Source organism: Egretta garzetta, unplaced genomic scaffold, assembly GCF_000687185.1.
Source record: "Egretta garzetta isolate BGI_Z169 unplaced genomic scaffold, ASM68718v1 scaffold45, whole genome shotgun sequence".
Taxonomy (NCBI): Eukaryota; Metazoa; Chordata; class Aves; order Pelecaniformes; family Ardeidae; genus Egretta; species Egretta garzetta.
In genome coordinates this window covers 4,834,142-4,847,216 of record NW_009260028.1, presented here as the reverse complement: position 1 = coordinate 4,847,216, position 13,075 = coordinate 4,834,142, and the positions used below count along the sequence as shown (strand labels likewise).

Sequence of the window (13,075 nt, the reverse complement as noted above, 5' to 3'; positions counted from 1 at the left end):
GTGCATCAACTGCCCCCTCCCCCCACCCCCAGTTTGGGGTCATCTTTAGGCTTTTTGAGGTTATGTTCTGTCTTCTCCTCCATATCATTGATAAATATAGTAAACAAAACAAGTGCCAAAATGAAGCCCTGAGGTATTCCACTCTTTACTTCCTTCCAGGTGGAGTACAACCATGAGCCACTATCCATTGAGCTTGACAGCACAGTCAGTTTTTCCACCCAAATAGTAGTCCATCCACCCAAACTGTAACATCCCAACTTGGGTGTGCAGATGTTGCGAGAGGGAGATGGTGTTGAATTCTTTGCGAAAATTAAGGTAGACGGTATCTACTGCTTTGTTCTTACTCACTGATCTTGCCATTTCATCCTGGAAGGCAAGTCAGATTGATCAAGCATGATTTACCTTTGTTAAATCTTTTTTGGCTATTGCAAATCATCATCCTCTCCATGTGCCCAGAAATGGCTTTCAATAGGACTTGATCCATGATTTTCCCAGAAACTGAAGTGAGGCAGACTGGCCTGTAATTCCCCAAAGCATCTTTCTTGTAATGTGGCTGCAGCTTCTGCCTTTCTCCAGGCATCAGGAACCTCCCTCAGACTCTGATTTCTGAAAGGTACATAAATCAGTCAGGTTTTGCTTTGAACCTTGTATTGGAATCTGGTTTATAAATCAAAACAACTTGAAGCTTCTGACCGGGAAGACTTTCTTTGGAGAAAGACTGCTGTAGACAAGTTTCAGGGAGTTCTCTGTTGCCCCAGTACTTAAAAGCACAGCTTATTAGCCATTCAGAACTGTCCTTACATAAAGAAATGACGGTGTTTATCAGCTGTCTGTTGCTTATAAGTAGTGTTTTGTTTCAAAAAAGTGGTGCTCCCTGAACGCAGAATGCAATGTTGCATTTAGTCTACCTGACTGCTTATCTTTTAGCTTCCTTGAATTACCGTGCCAGAGTTAGGTCTTCTCTTTCTCCCAAGCTGTCCCATCCCAGCTGCCTTGTAGCTTAGCTGCCAGACCACGCTGCCATCCTTCCTGTAAGAGGAGTTAAAGGCTTTACTCTGTATAGAGCAAAACCATATTCTGTCAGGTAGTTGTTAATCTGGCTACCTGTAAACTTTGCGGAGCCTGAAAGTGGTTTCTTATTTTCGCACATTGCTGGTAGTACAGCGAAGTCCTTCACCCATAGACGGTAACAGTTTTGGGTGGAAGTTTGGTCCTGGCAAATAGAATATTCAGGGCTCAGTGCTGTTATGGCAAGTGACTGCATAGGTGGTTAATCATCAGCAAGGTATTTCTGCTAAGTTGATCTTCAGCCACTTCTTACGGAGTTATTTATTGACTCATCAGAGCCTTTGCGCAAGATGGTATTGCAGAAACAATTATTGCCTGAACTTGATTTCATAGTGATTTCTGTTCTTTGCCAGAAGAGAGAAGGAGCACAACAACTGAATTAAATTACTGCTGAAGTAAAAATAACCCAGATTTTCATAAAGAAAATGCAGTATGAAGGTGTTTAGGAAGGAAAAAAAACCCTGAAAAACTGAAATCTTACTGAAGTAAACATTTCCTTGTGGTATATTCCTCATTGGAATCCCAGTGTTTGAAATGGCTTTTGATGGCCAAACCTTAAAGGTATCTGTAGCATTTTCATTCTTTCCACCTTCCTATAGGCTTATGGCCATTACTCCCTCTGGACATTGGTGACTAGTGGGGCCTTCTCTAGCCTTACTCCCAATACCCCATGCTTTACTCTGGGTATTAAGAATTGCCCATGAGAAACTTCTCATGGTATAATAATGCAAAGCACAGTGGGATTACTGGTCCCAGTTGTGCCGAATTGTTTCCAAGTATCCTATCATTGTGTCATCTTACCATTTGATTGGTGTCTTTAGCAAGTCACTAGTATGAATACGCAGTATATTAATTAATTGATTAATCTGATTACCTCTTACTGTATGCCCATTTTCCAAGAGCGTCTTATGTACTGAAGTGCATGAAGTGTCGCTTCAGCCAGAAGGGAGGCACGGAATTTTGCACTGCTTGGAGATTTGCACTTGCAGATCTTGCTGCAGAACATGTCTGCTGCCTGCTGCTGGAGAGGGAGCAGAAACAGTAGCAGCCGATGTGCAGCTTGTTCTGCATCTCGGCAGCAGCAGAACGCGGTGTTAATGGCTGGAGCATTAAAATTTCTTGCAGAAGTGTCGCTTCAGCCAGAAGGGAGGCACGGAATTTTGCACTGCTTGGAGATTTGCACTTGCAGATCTTGCTGCAGAACATGTCTGCTGCCTGCTGCTGGAGAGGGAGCAGAAACAGTAGCAGCCGATGTGCAGCTTGTTCTGCATCTCGGCAGCAGCAGAACGCGGTGTTAATGGCTGGAGCATTAAAATTTCTTGCATTTGGAAGCATTTATGAAGCATAATCTGTTTTGAAATTCAGCCATATTATAGCTTGTAAAAACCTGAAGGCAGCTAAGGGAAAAATAAGATTCACATAGATACGATTCCTTAAGATTTGGAATGTATCCGCTTTATATCGTTAAGTTATATTTGGTATTTATATTTAAATATAAGGAGGAGCATTAAAATGGGTCCTGCAGTATCTGTCGTCTTTATTTATCAAATCATGGTATGCAGTTTTGTTAATAATTTCTGAAAAGGTTCTTAGAAATGTTTTTATTTTTAAAAAACTGCTAGCTTTTGTTCTCTTCTGACATTTTTGGAAAACCAACTTCATTAAAATCTTACCGAGTACAGAGAAGAGTGAATGTTGCCTTGAATAAGCCTGGGAATGGTTAATGACTTTCCTACTTTAGATAAACTATTTAACATACTGATTGAAAACAGCTAAAACTGAAGATTTCTCTTTATTTGTTGTCTAACTAGTGCTGACTGGCTGGTGGGGAAACTCCATTACAGTGCAAGAGAGAGCCCTGAAAAGGTCCAGTTGTCACACCTGAAACTAAACAGCTGCTGTAAATTAAGAAGTACTTTGTCTGGAGAAGGGTATGCATTAATCCTGTATCACAAAATGAGGAGATCATGCTCCCTCAACTTTCCCTTACTGTTCTTCTTTCCATGTTGTGATTGCCAAATACACAGCCTGGCACACGTGTCTCCAGCTCTCCTCAGGAATTTAGAGCATGGGAGAGGCAGGCAGTTCCCTTGCCAGTGGCAGGAGCTGGAGGACCAGTTGGTGGGAAACGTGACTGAGTGGTTTCCAGTGCAGCTCTGCTGGTTTCTGTCACCTGCCATGGAAACCAAGGGCACTTGACAAAGATCTGTGGGCAACCTGTGCTGGCTTTCCACAAGCAACTTCTCCCTCAACAGGCTTTTTTGGTATTTGTTTGGTGCTTGACTCATGCCATGCTCTACTATTGAATGTCCCACCTGGCAGTGATGTGAGCAGAACTGTAAAGGAGCTCATCAGTGATGGAAGAGATGCATAATTGGGAGAGGACTTAAATACATGAGTATGTGGAATAAAGGGAAGCTCAGAAAACTACATGGCAGGAAGCAATTAATATTTTGAGATGTACATGAAAAAATCAAAACGTATTTTATATAAAAAAAAGCCTGAAAACAATGAAAATAATGTATTTCAGCACAATAATTCTCAGCTGAGGTTTTTTATTAGTATCCCTGATTCTTTTGCATTCACTGTATCTCAACACTGGACCGATGAAAGTCGTTTCTTGAGGTGGTCCTTTGCCAAGAACACATGTATGATGAGGCCAGGGTAGCATTCCTGTTTCTTCCTCGAGCCTTTGTGGGTTAGTGAGTCCAGATGGTGTTGTTTCTTTGACCTCTGGTGAAGGGGTTCTTGGAAAAAGGGTCTCCTTAAGAAGAAAACCTTTGTTTCAGCCAGTTCCCCAAATAATTTTTGGTGTTCATGATGGTATACTTTGTATTTTACCTGGTTGACTCAGCAGTTAATGACTTTGAGGGCCTGGGACATGCTCGATGACACTTTTATTAGCCAAGCACGGTGAAAAGAAGTGGATGTGGCGAACAAAAGGCCTTTGGTGGATTTAAACACTGGGTGATGGAGAATTGCTCTGTATTACAGCACTGTCACAAAAAGGGGGATGGGACCAGAGGAATCTTACGTTGCTATAGAAGAAGCATTCCCAGGTACCTTGGAGTCTTTTCTGCTGCACCATTCTGGTAGTAGGAAGTCCTTAGCATACGAGGTGGGATTCAGAAATGTTTTGATTTTCTTTCCCTTTGGTTTCCTGTTCCTTGCACCCCTACACCCCACACATCTCTCTAAGCACTTGAGAAGGGTGTGTGCACTTCCAGTGTAGAAGAAAAAGAATTCAGCTGTTTTGAATGAGAAGAAATATTTATGAAGACGACATTTCAGGTTTTTTCCACGACAACTTTTGGGGGCGTGGATGGTCAAGATACTGTGATCTCTTGTCCCTGGCGCTTCCTTTCCAAACAGAGGTGGTGAGCGCTTTGAGGAACAACATTTCTGTGTTTCTTTTACTGCAGCTTGCTGTAAAAAGCTACCCAGGGACAGGATGCTTTTCAAACAGAATGGCAGCAGGCATGTAGTGGCAGGCATGTAGCTAGTCTTCCAGACGGTACTGTGTAAACAACCTGAGTTGCACGTCTTTTTTTTTTTTTTTTTTTTTTTTAATTCTGCAGTAAAAGTGCTGTTAGCTCTGAAGGTATCACTGCCCTGTTTCCCTCCTGATTTTTTTTTTCTCCTTACTTAGTTGTGGCCCAGGATACTTGAAATAATTTTCACTGTCCCAGGATTGTGTTTGGGGAATCTTGACAAAGTGCTATTAAATCTTTGCAAAATGGTCTCATTAAGCCTTTCACATTTCAAATCTGTTCGTTCGAGTTTTCTAGTACTGTTCTTTTTTTCAGGATTACTCCTTTCTGTGAATTTTACTGACCGTTTTCTGTAAATCAGGCAATTTCCAATAAATTATTGGGTTTTTCTGTCCTTCCATTTGAGGAGCCCAGTAGTTCCCCGTTACCCTGTATGCAGAATCAAACAGCCTTTCCTAACTTGCCCTGGCTTCCAGCACCTTCCATCTTGTCATTCCTTGCTCTTTCTGTAGCACTGCGGAAGATCTGTTTTAGCTAGACATATTGCTGTCAGTTTAGAAGGGGACCCGGAATCCCCAAAAAGCAACTTCCCTGCTCCAAAAACCACTGAACCCCCCCCACCACCACCACCAAATGACCCTGTGGCAAGCACCCACAGGTGGCATCCTTCACTTGATAATCTTTTTTTCCACTGTGAGCAGCTGGGCTTCAGTCCCCAATGCATTCAACCAGCGCCCCAGAGCTGTCTGAGGCAGGAGGGAGTCAAGCTATCCAGAGGGACATCTCTAGACTTCATTATTCCTGCTGTTTCCAAACACAGCATTTCCAAGAAATTGGGCAGGATTGTATAACTGGGAAGGAGGGGGCTGTGTCTGCAACAAATGCGCTCTCTTTTGTGGCAGAAGCGTTGCAGATGTAGTCAGTGCCCTGAGGAACCCAAAGGGAGAGCGACTCAATCCTGAAATTTCTCAACTTCCTGAGTGGACTTCACAGCCAGCTTTTGGGCCTGTTTCTCAGTAAATCATGCCTGAGAGGCTGCGGTTTGATTTGTGCGGTGCAGGGCAAGAAAGTTTGCGGGTGGGAGTGGTTGGTGCCTAGAGGAAGCAGACTGAAGGGGAAGGCCTTCAGATAGCCTTTTTGGGGTGACCTTTGCTACAAAGGTAACAAGTTCTGGTAGGGTCTTTTTTGACTTTACGGGCCTTTTAGGAAGATGGGGCAGGAGGAGGAATCCCGACACGTGGCATAACCCATCATGTTGGGGTAGTGGGCATTAGCACAGTTCTCCTACATGGCCTTAATGAGTGAGAGAAAAGCCATCTTACTGTACTCCCAGCAAGATTTTTCCTTGAAGATGGGGGAGACAACTGGAAAAAAGGAGAGAAGTAAATGAACTTAATGCTTCAATGAACCACTGAGGTGCTGTAGACTTTTAAGGAATGTTTATGCGCTTTGTCTCTAAAGATGCCAGAGCGTGTGATGATGTGTATTTGAATCTTCTTTGCATGTAAACAGATGTATCCTTTATTGGCATAATGCATCAGATCTGAATGATGCTTGCATTCTGTCTGGAAAGTAAGACAATTTTATCAGAAAATGCAGTCAGGCAAAAAAGTGGCAAAGTGAGCAAAAATTCCATTTATGTCTATGGTCAAAGAGCTACAGAGGAAGGAGGAAGAAGGTTTGGGAATTATCCTTTTTGTATGTACAGTATCTTACAAAAATGAAGACATAAATAAACACTGTGAATTACTTACAGGTATAGTTCTTGGTATATAGTTCATATTTCATCTGGACAAATGTTACTTTGATGGGTGGTACCTAAAGGATTTCAGTCCTTTGACTCCAGAGTTTTGTGTGAGGTATTTGGACTTTGCAAATATCCTGGCAGAACAGGTGATCGATCAAGACTGGGACCCTTTGTTGCGGTACTTACCTGGATATTTCGATGTCAGTGAGTTCATTACAGCGAGTTTTCTTTTACCTTGATCTCATGTCCCTGGGATGGTCCTAAGTTGTGTGCCATTGCGGTGTTTGTGAAAAGTACCTGAATTGTCATGATTTTTCAAAATTGTAAGAGCATCAGGATGTGAAGGTGTAGCATAACTCAAATCATCAGGTTTTAATCTAACGGAAGAGCTTTGCTCATCTGAAATTGTTGCCTTTTGTAGCCTAATAAAGGGATAAATGTTGCAAATAGTGAAGGCGGTTTACTTGCGAGTTGTCGCATCAGGGTGTATTTGTTGCGATGTATCCTAAATAACAGAACAATAAAACACTTTTTAGTGGGTGTACTCTCCACCTTTTCAAGTTTGGTTGAAAGCAGGAATACAGAAGCATTCAAGGACTTCTTTGAAGCAGAAGAAATACTGAAGCAATAGGCACTTGCTTTGATGCTGTGAAAATGTCTGTTGGAGAATCACTGGCCCTACTCTTAGATGTTTAAAACATAGTGGATGGCTTTTCTCAAAAAATAATAATAGAAGAAAGCTATAGTTATGGGAAATAACTTCTCGGAACTTTATGAGGATGATAGAGAGACGTGTTAATGGGGTCAGTGTTGGGTTTGGCCCAGCCCCTAGGAGACTGAAGAGCTGTCCCACCTCACGCCCCAGAGATGCCTGTGCAGGTCATGCTGTCACTTCTGCTCCTGCCCTTCAGACTTGGGTCTGCGTTGCTGTCCATCTGCCGTGGGGTGGGTCTCTTACTGATGTTCATGGCATAGGTTACAGATACATAAAATGGTGGAGTAGGGACAGGTCTCTTACAGAGCTGGTTTTGGGGCAGTTTTATGGGTGGAGTTAAGCCTGTTACTCATCAGAAAAATACAGATGGTCCAAGGTGCTGGGGCACAGGCGTCGTGTTTTATCAGCGCCACCTTGCCTTTCTCGTGGCTGATGAATGGGTTTTAGGAGGAGGTGTCTAACTTTGGCGTTTGGGATGGGGTTGAGGAGGGTGGTTTTGAGCTTTTAAGGCTGGCGGGGTGTGCGGTGCAGCACCGGGCTCTCCGCCTCCCTGCCGGAGTCCTTGTGTGCAAGCTCCTTTGCAGCCTGCCCTTGGCTAGCGGCTGCCTGGGGGGTTCAGTGTTGTTTGAGGCTGCTCTCAATGCTCACAAGTTACTGGGGGAGGAGGTACAGTAGGGTGGTATTTGACACCCAGCTGGGTACAGGTATTAATACTGGTAGTCCTTCAACTATTTTTTACATGGCCTTTTACATAGTTCCTAAATGCTGCTTCTTTTTAACTTCCCTTTAAAATTAAATTTGAAATTGAGAGGCTCTATCGACAAAGCCTTTGTTTGCTCTAGGTTGTTAAAATCCTTTAAACTTAGACTGAAGATATTTAGCAGTCTGGCTGAATGTGACTCATGCTGGAGTTGAGAGCTGTGCTGTGGGCTGGGGCAGGAATCCTTCTCCAGGGGCTGGGCACAGCAGCAAACCCTTCTTCAAACCAGGTGTGACAGATGCAGCCTCACCCTCTTCATCTGTAGATACCGAGTCTAAAATCTTGAAGCACTCCACAACTGGTTCAGTGTTGTTGCTAAATAATCGTGCTTGCCTACCTCATTTTGCTGAAAAATGAAATATATTTTTAAAGTATCTGGCTGCTTTGCATCTTCTCTGCTTTTCTGGACTTGGGGAAAAAAAGAAAAAGCGTTTCCAATAAAACATTGTTTCTCTGCACATCAGTTGATGCCAGCATGTTTGGCTTGCAGACTGCAGCTAACCTTTAATTAGCAACCTATAAATAAGAGAAAGCATCATGCGTGAAGACTTCTATAAACACCACCCTTAACAAAAGCACCCAAAGTTACGTGGCTTCTTAAATAAATGTGGTGATGTATGTTTAATGGAATATGCAATAAATAAATGTGCCTGGCGAGGCACAAGAGGTAGCAGAAAGAGGCGCAGGGTCGCTCCGCTCCTTGCTGTGCTGGGCTAAGGGGTGCGGTGGCTCCGGATAATCTATGCCAAAGCACAGGGAAGGCATGAGTTTCTCTCAGCGTTCTCAAATATGTACGGCACAAGCACTTGAGCTTGTAAATTCATTATAGCAAGGCCTCGTTCTCATCGGTGACATGGAAAATGAAGCCTTGAGTCCTACGGCCTCAGTATGTGTGCTGCCTCCTCATGCAAAATTAAGCACGGGCTTTGTTTGAAAGTGCTCCTTTGAACGTAATTTGAACATGCTTATTTTTTGGTCGGGATCCTAACCATCTGCAACCATCTGCTAGCAGGTGTTTGGTTTTGTCATGGATTTTGTTTTATTACCCTTACTATCTTATCTTTGCTCTCTTTTTGTGCAATGTTGGATGGATCCTCACATCCCATCTGTTTTATGCAGTGGATGGAAAATCTGCTGATCAGGACTATCTCTCACACAGCGTATAGTATTTTTAATTACTTTGCCCTGGTATCATATCTGCCATTTAAACAGATAGGGCAGTCGTCATCTTACAGGTGTGCCTACTTGCTGAGCCTTTTTCTTCCTAGAGAAGATTTAAATGAGTGTGTGATCAGATGCCTTCACTGTAATCCTAATTCTTTTATTAGAGGTTGAGCCTTAATGCTCTTCTTAGTCTTTGCTGGGTTGAAAAATGAAGTTTCTGAACCAGAACTTCTGGTCTTACAGCACAAAATCTGTTGTTCCAAGAATATTTTTCAGAGAATAGGATGTGCTTGAGTGAAGTAAGATTAGTGGTAAAAATGTGGTATCGTAATCTCAGGCCAAACTGTGTTTGAAAAACGTGAACTGCTACCCTGTTCTGATACAGCAGGATGGGGCGATATGAGGAAGCTGGCTACAAATGTAACAGATAATTAAGCTTCAGGAAAGGGATTACTAACATTAGAAAAAAAAAAAACACCCTAGATTTGTAAAATGAAATTAAACTGTGTCTTACTGCATTGACACATTCCATGTTCCAGTGATGTGCTGAGAGTGAGCACAGTGACTTAAGTGTGGCTGTTAAAAGACATGGTTTGAGTTATGAACAAGTAACTTATTCTCAAATGGGCGGCCTTCAGGCTAAGCGAATTGTAGGCACAAGACTGTTTTTTCTAACATGGTAACGTGATCTCTGCCCAGAATTCCCCTTCAGGGCTGTTTTTTTCCAATCAGAAACCCACAAGCCAGAGGGATCTGGTTTTGTCCAGTCTTTCCCTGCAAGAGTGGGTTGGCTACTGGAAAACAAGTAGCTGTTACATTGGTGTCTTGGATCACTTGAGGGAGTTCAGTGATTTATGAGCTCACCAAGAGACAAATTGTGCCGTCGTGGTTCGTTATTAGAGTACCTCAGCAGAGCACAGATGTACAGCTGTAATCAGAATACAAGAGACGCCGAAGAAGACAGAAAAATACAGGGGAAAGAAACAAGACAAATGTAAGCCTGACAGAGGTAGTGCCAGTGGTGGTAATAAAACCAACCCCTCACTGGTTCAGATTTGAGACAAATTTTGCAAATCCTTCTGTCCATGCTGTGGCAGTGGTTTACCCATTGCTTGCCCCCAGCGGGGAGGGCGGTGCAGGAGGGGGGGTGAGCTGCTGGTAGGGATGGTGCGGGGCCAGAGAGGCTTTTAAGGCAGTGCTGTTGACAGGAGAAATGCTCATCTGACTTGAGCCCCGCAGGCAGGGTGTTAGGGACAGCCCAGCACGGTGCAAGTTGGTATGTTGCTGTACTGGAAGGAAAAATAGTTTTGGAGTTGAACTGTGTGTTGTGATCCCAGCACTTGGCGGTGGAAGTTGCAACCAGTGCTGGCCTGGGGTGCTCCATCAGTTAAAAAAATGTACTGATCCACAACCACCTTAGTCATGGCTTGTACTGGCAAACAGAAGAAGGATTACAATTTTCCCTCATTTTTATAGCCTACACACAGTGGCCGTCTCTCTTAGGAGGCACAGGATTGCTCTCCCTTTGCACATACTTGTTTTCACTATGTTATCTCTGGGTTACTTGTCCAAAAAAGCAAAGAATCCCCAAAGCCTCATGATTCAGCAGCACTGAAGGTTAAACGTGTAGTGGAGTGATACAGGTGGAAGCGTGTGTGCTTGAAGTGCTTCTTTCTGATGGATTTGTGTTTCTTCTAGACTAGCCCAGGCAAAAATAAATGTTGCACTTGTCATCTGAACTCAGTTTAGTTCATCAAACTGCCACTTGAATGTGAATTTATTTTAAAAAAAAAAAAAAGGAAACCAAACACAAGAAAAAAAAAAAGTTCAAAGCTTTGCATTTAAACTTCAGCAATAGCTGTAATAAAATGAATGGAAAAGTTTCCAGGACATGAGCTGTGTGTCTAAATAAGGGCAGAATTGTATCTTATTTGTAATAAAAAAATGAATTGAAGGCAATACGAATCACATGCAAAGTTGCAAATGATTGCTCAGATTTTCACAATGCTAAATAATTTTTTATAATTCTGTATAATGAAGGAGTGTTACATTAAACAACCACCCTTCTTCCCATCTCCTTTGTTCCTTCTGGAAACCAGAGGGGGCTTGTTCCAGTGAATTGTTTATTTCTGTGAAATACAGCAATGGTTTGCAAAATGGAGCCTCACTGGAAATGAGAATTTGGTTTACCATGAGGATGCTGTTAGCTTGTTTTGAAGGAATCTGATTTTATATAGCACGTGCATATTATGTGTGTAAAGTCAAATCTGATACCATACTTTCAATTATACTGAGATGTATAACATTTCTTTTAGTATTTTCATATATGTCACTTGACATAATCAAACACTGAATTTTGGGTGGTTTTTTATTTGGTTGGTTGGGGTTATTTTTTTAAGTTTAATACTGGTAATGACACTACAGCCCAGGCTGTGCTGCCCAGAAGTTTGGGCACATAGCTTTCCATTTTATATTTGGTGGCTGTAACTCAATGATACATCAGTATTTGTTACTTTTGCTGAAATGATGTAAGCTTATTTTTTTGAGCAATGAGGTATAATACCATTAATTGCCTTCTAACTTCGCGCACACAATATTCTGACAACATTCCGAGGTGTTGAGCTGAATGGAATAGCTTCATGCAGGGGTCGTCAGAAGTCAGGTAGATGACACAGGGCTGCACGCATGATTGTGTGCGTAGCTTCTGAAATCCGAGCTAGTTCACTGGAATAAAAAGCACTCCAGGTTTTTGGGTTGCTTTTTATTTTTGTTTTATAGAAATGTTTGCCATAAAGATTTCTCTGAATGTTTTACGTGCTTGAACAGCCAGCAAAGTATAACTGCAGTTCTGTATGAAGTCGTATTTTAGCAGAACACCTCCGTGCTTGCTTAATGCTCTGGTATTTGGCTAAATTGCAGCATTAACAATTGCTTACGTACTGAGTGTATGTGGCAGGATGGTCCCCTACGAACCCAGGTACAGCTAAAACCAAGATGCAAATTTATTCAAATTTCAGTGCAAGATTTAGGTGCGATACCACTGGGAGCAGAGACCTTGTTAACAGAAGCTGCAGGTCTTGTGTTTCGGGTTACCAAAAAGTGTTTTAACTCATTACTTTCCCAAGTTTATTTTGGACACCTCTGGAAGGCATTTCTATTAATGATTTGCAGGCGTTAGAGTATGTCACTGAAGGATAAAGTTCCCTTGTAAACTAACTGACTGGCTTTTAAAAGCTTCCGATCAAAAGCATCAAAATTTAGCAAGGAATTTCATGTGGAATACATGTCTTGATGATTAACAAAGGTACATACATCTATTTGCTGAACTCTGCTTTCTCCCAGTGCATTGGTTGTTGATTATTTTTAAAACTGACTTTTTAATTATAAGCCTCAAGGGCCACTTCATCAGCTCCCTGTGATGACCCTCTACTGAACCAGTAAACTTGTACTCATCTCATTTTGGTTAATTGACCTGTTATTACATCCATGCAACCATTGGGCCACCTTGGTTCACTCATTTAACACACACAGGCTGTAGTTTTTTCGGAGGTTACAGGCAAATGTGCTTCAGGGAGCTGCTGATTTATGCCAGCTGAGTCATGTGCTTTTGCAATCCAGTGTCTGTTCAGTATATTGACTTCTTGAAAGCACTCTGTAATTTTTCCTTTTAAAAAGTATCTTTGAGGGGGTTTGGGGTTATTTAATTGCAATGCCAGAACTGTACAGAGTGACACTGATTTTAGTCTAATAAATGATGTTACTTATCAGCTGAGTTTCTTCATATTTGTTAGTACTGAAGCTGTGAGCACTGTTTTTCATTAGCGTGTACATTTTCATCTTGCTGCTGAAGACGGCACAATCTCTTTGGTCAGTTATGTCCTTGGTAAAGAGCCTTTTCTCCCCACCTCAGTCGGAGCAGATACTCAGGTGATCCATGAATCATCTTGTTCCCTGGCTGATGAGCTCCACTTGCTCATCAACCTTCTGGGCTAATCTGAATTTGTCTGGCTGATGAAATGAGGTTGCAATAAAGGGGCTGCATCAACAAAAATAAGTAAGTGGACTGTGTTGCTGTTAGTGCTGTAATTCAGTAAAACTACTCTCGTATGGTTTGAAACTGTGTTGGTGTC

The 13,075-nt window shown here is 42.3% G+C and overlaps 1 protein-coding gene across 2 annotated transcripts in view; it reads left to right on the top strand.

Annotated features, from left to right (window-relative positions):
• The window catches only part of LOC104128210 (amyloid beta precursor protein), a 181,019-nt gene that overhangs the window by 51,938 nt on the left and 116,006 nt on the right, over positions 1–13,075 (top strand). The gene's annotated exons all lie outside the window — the stretch shown is intronic.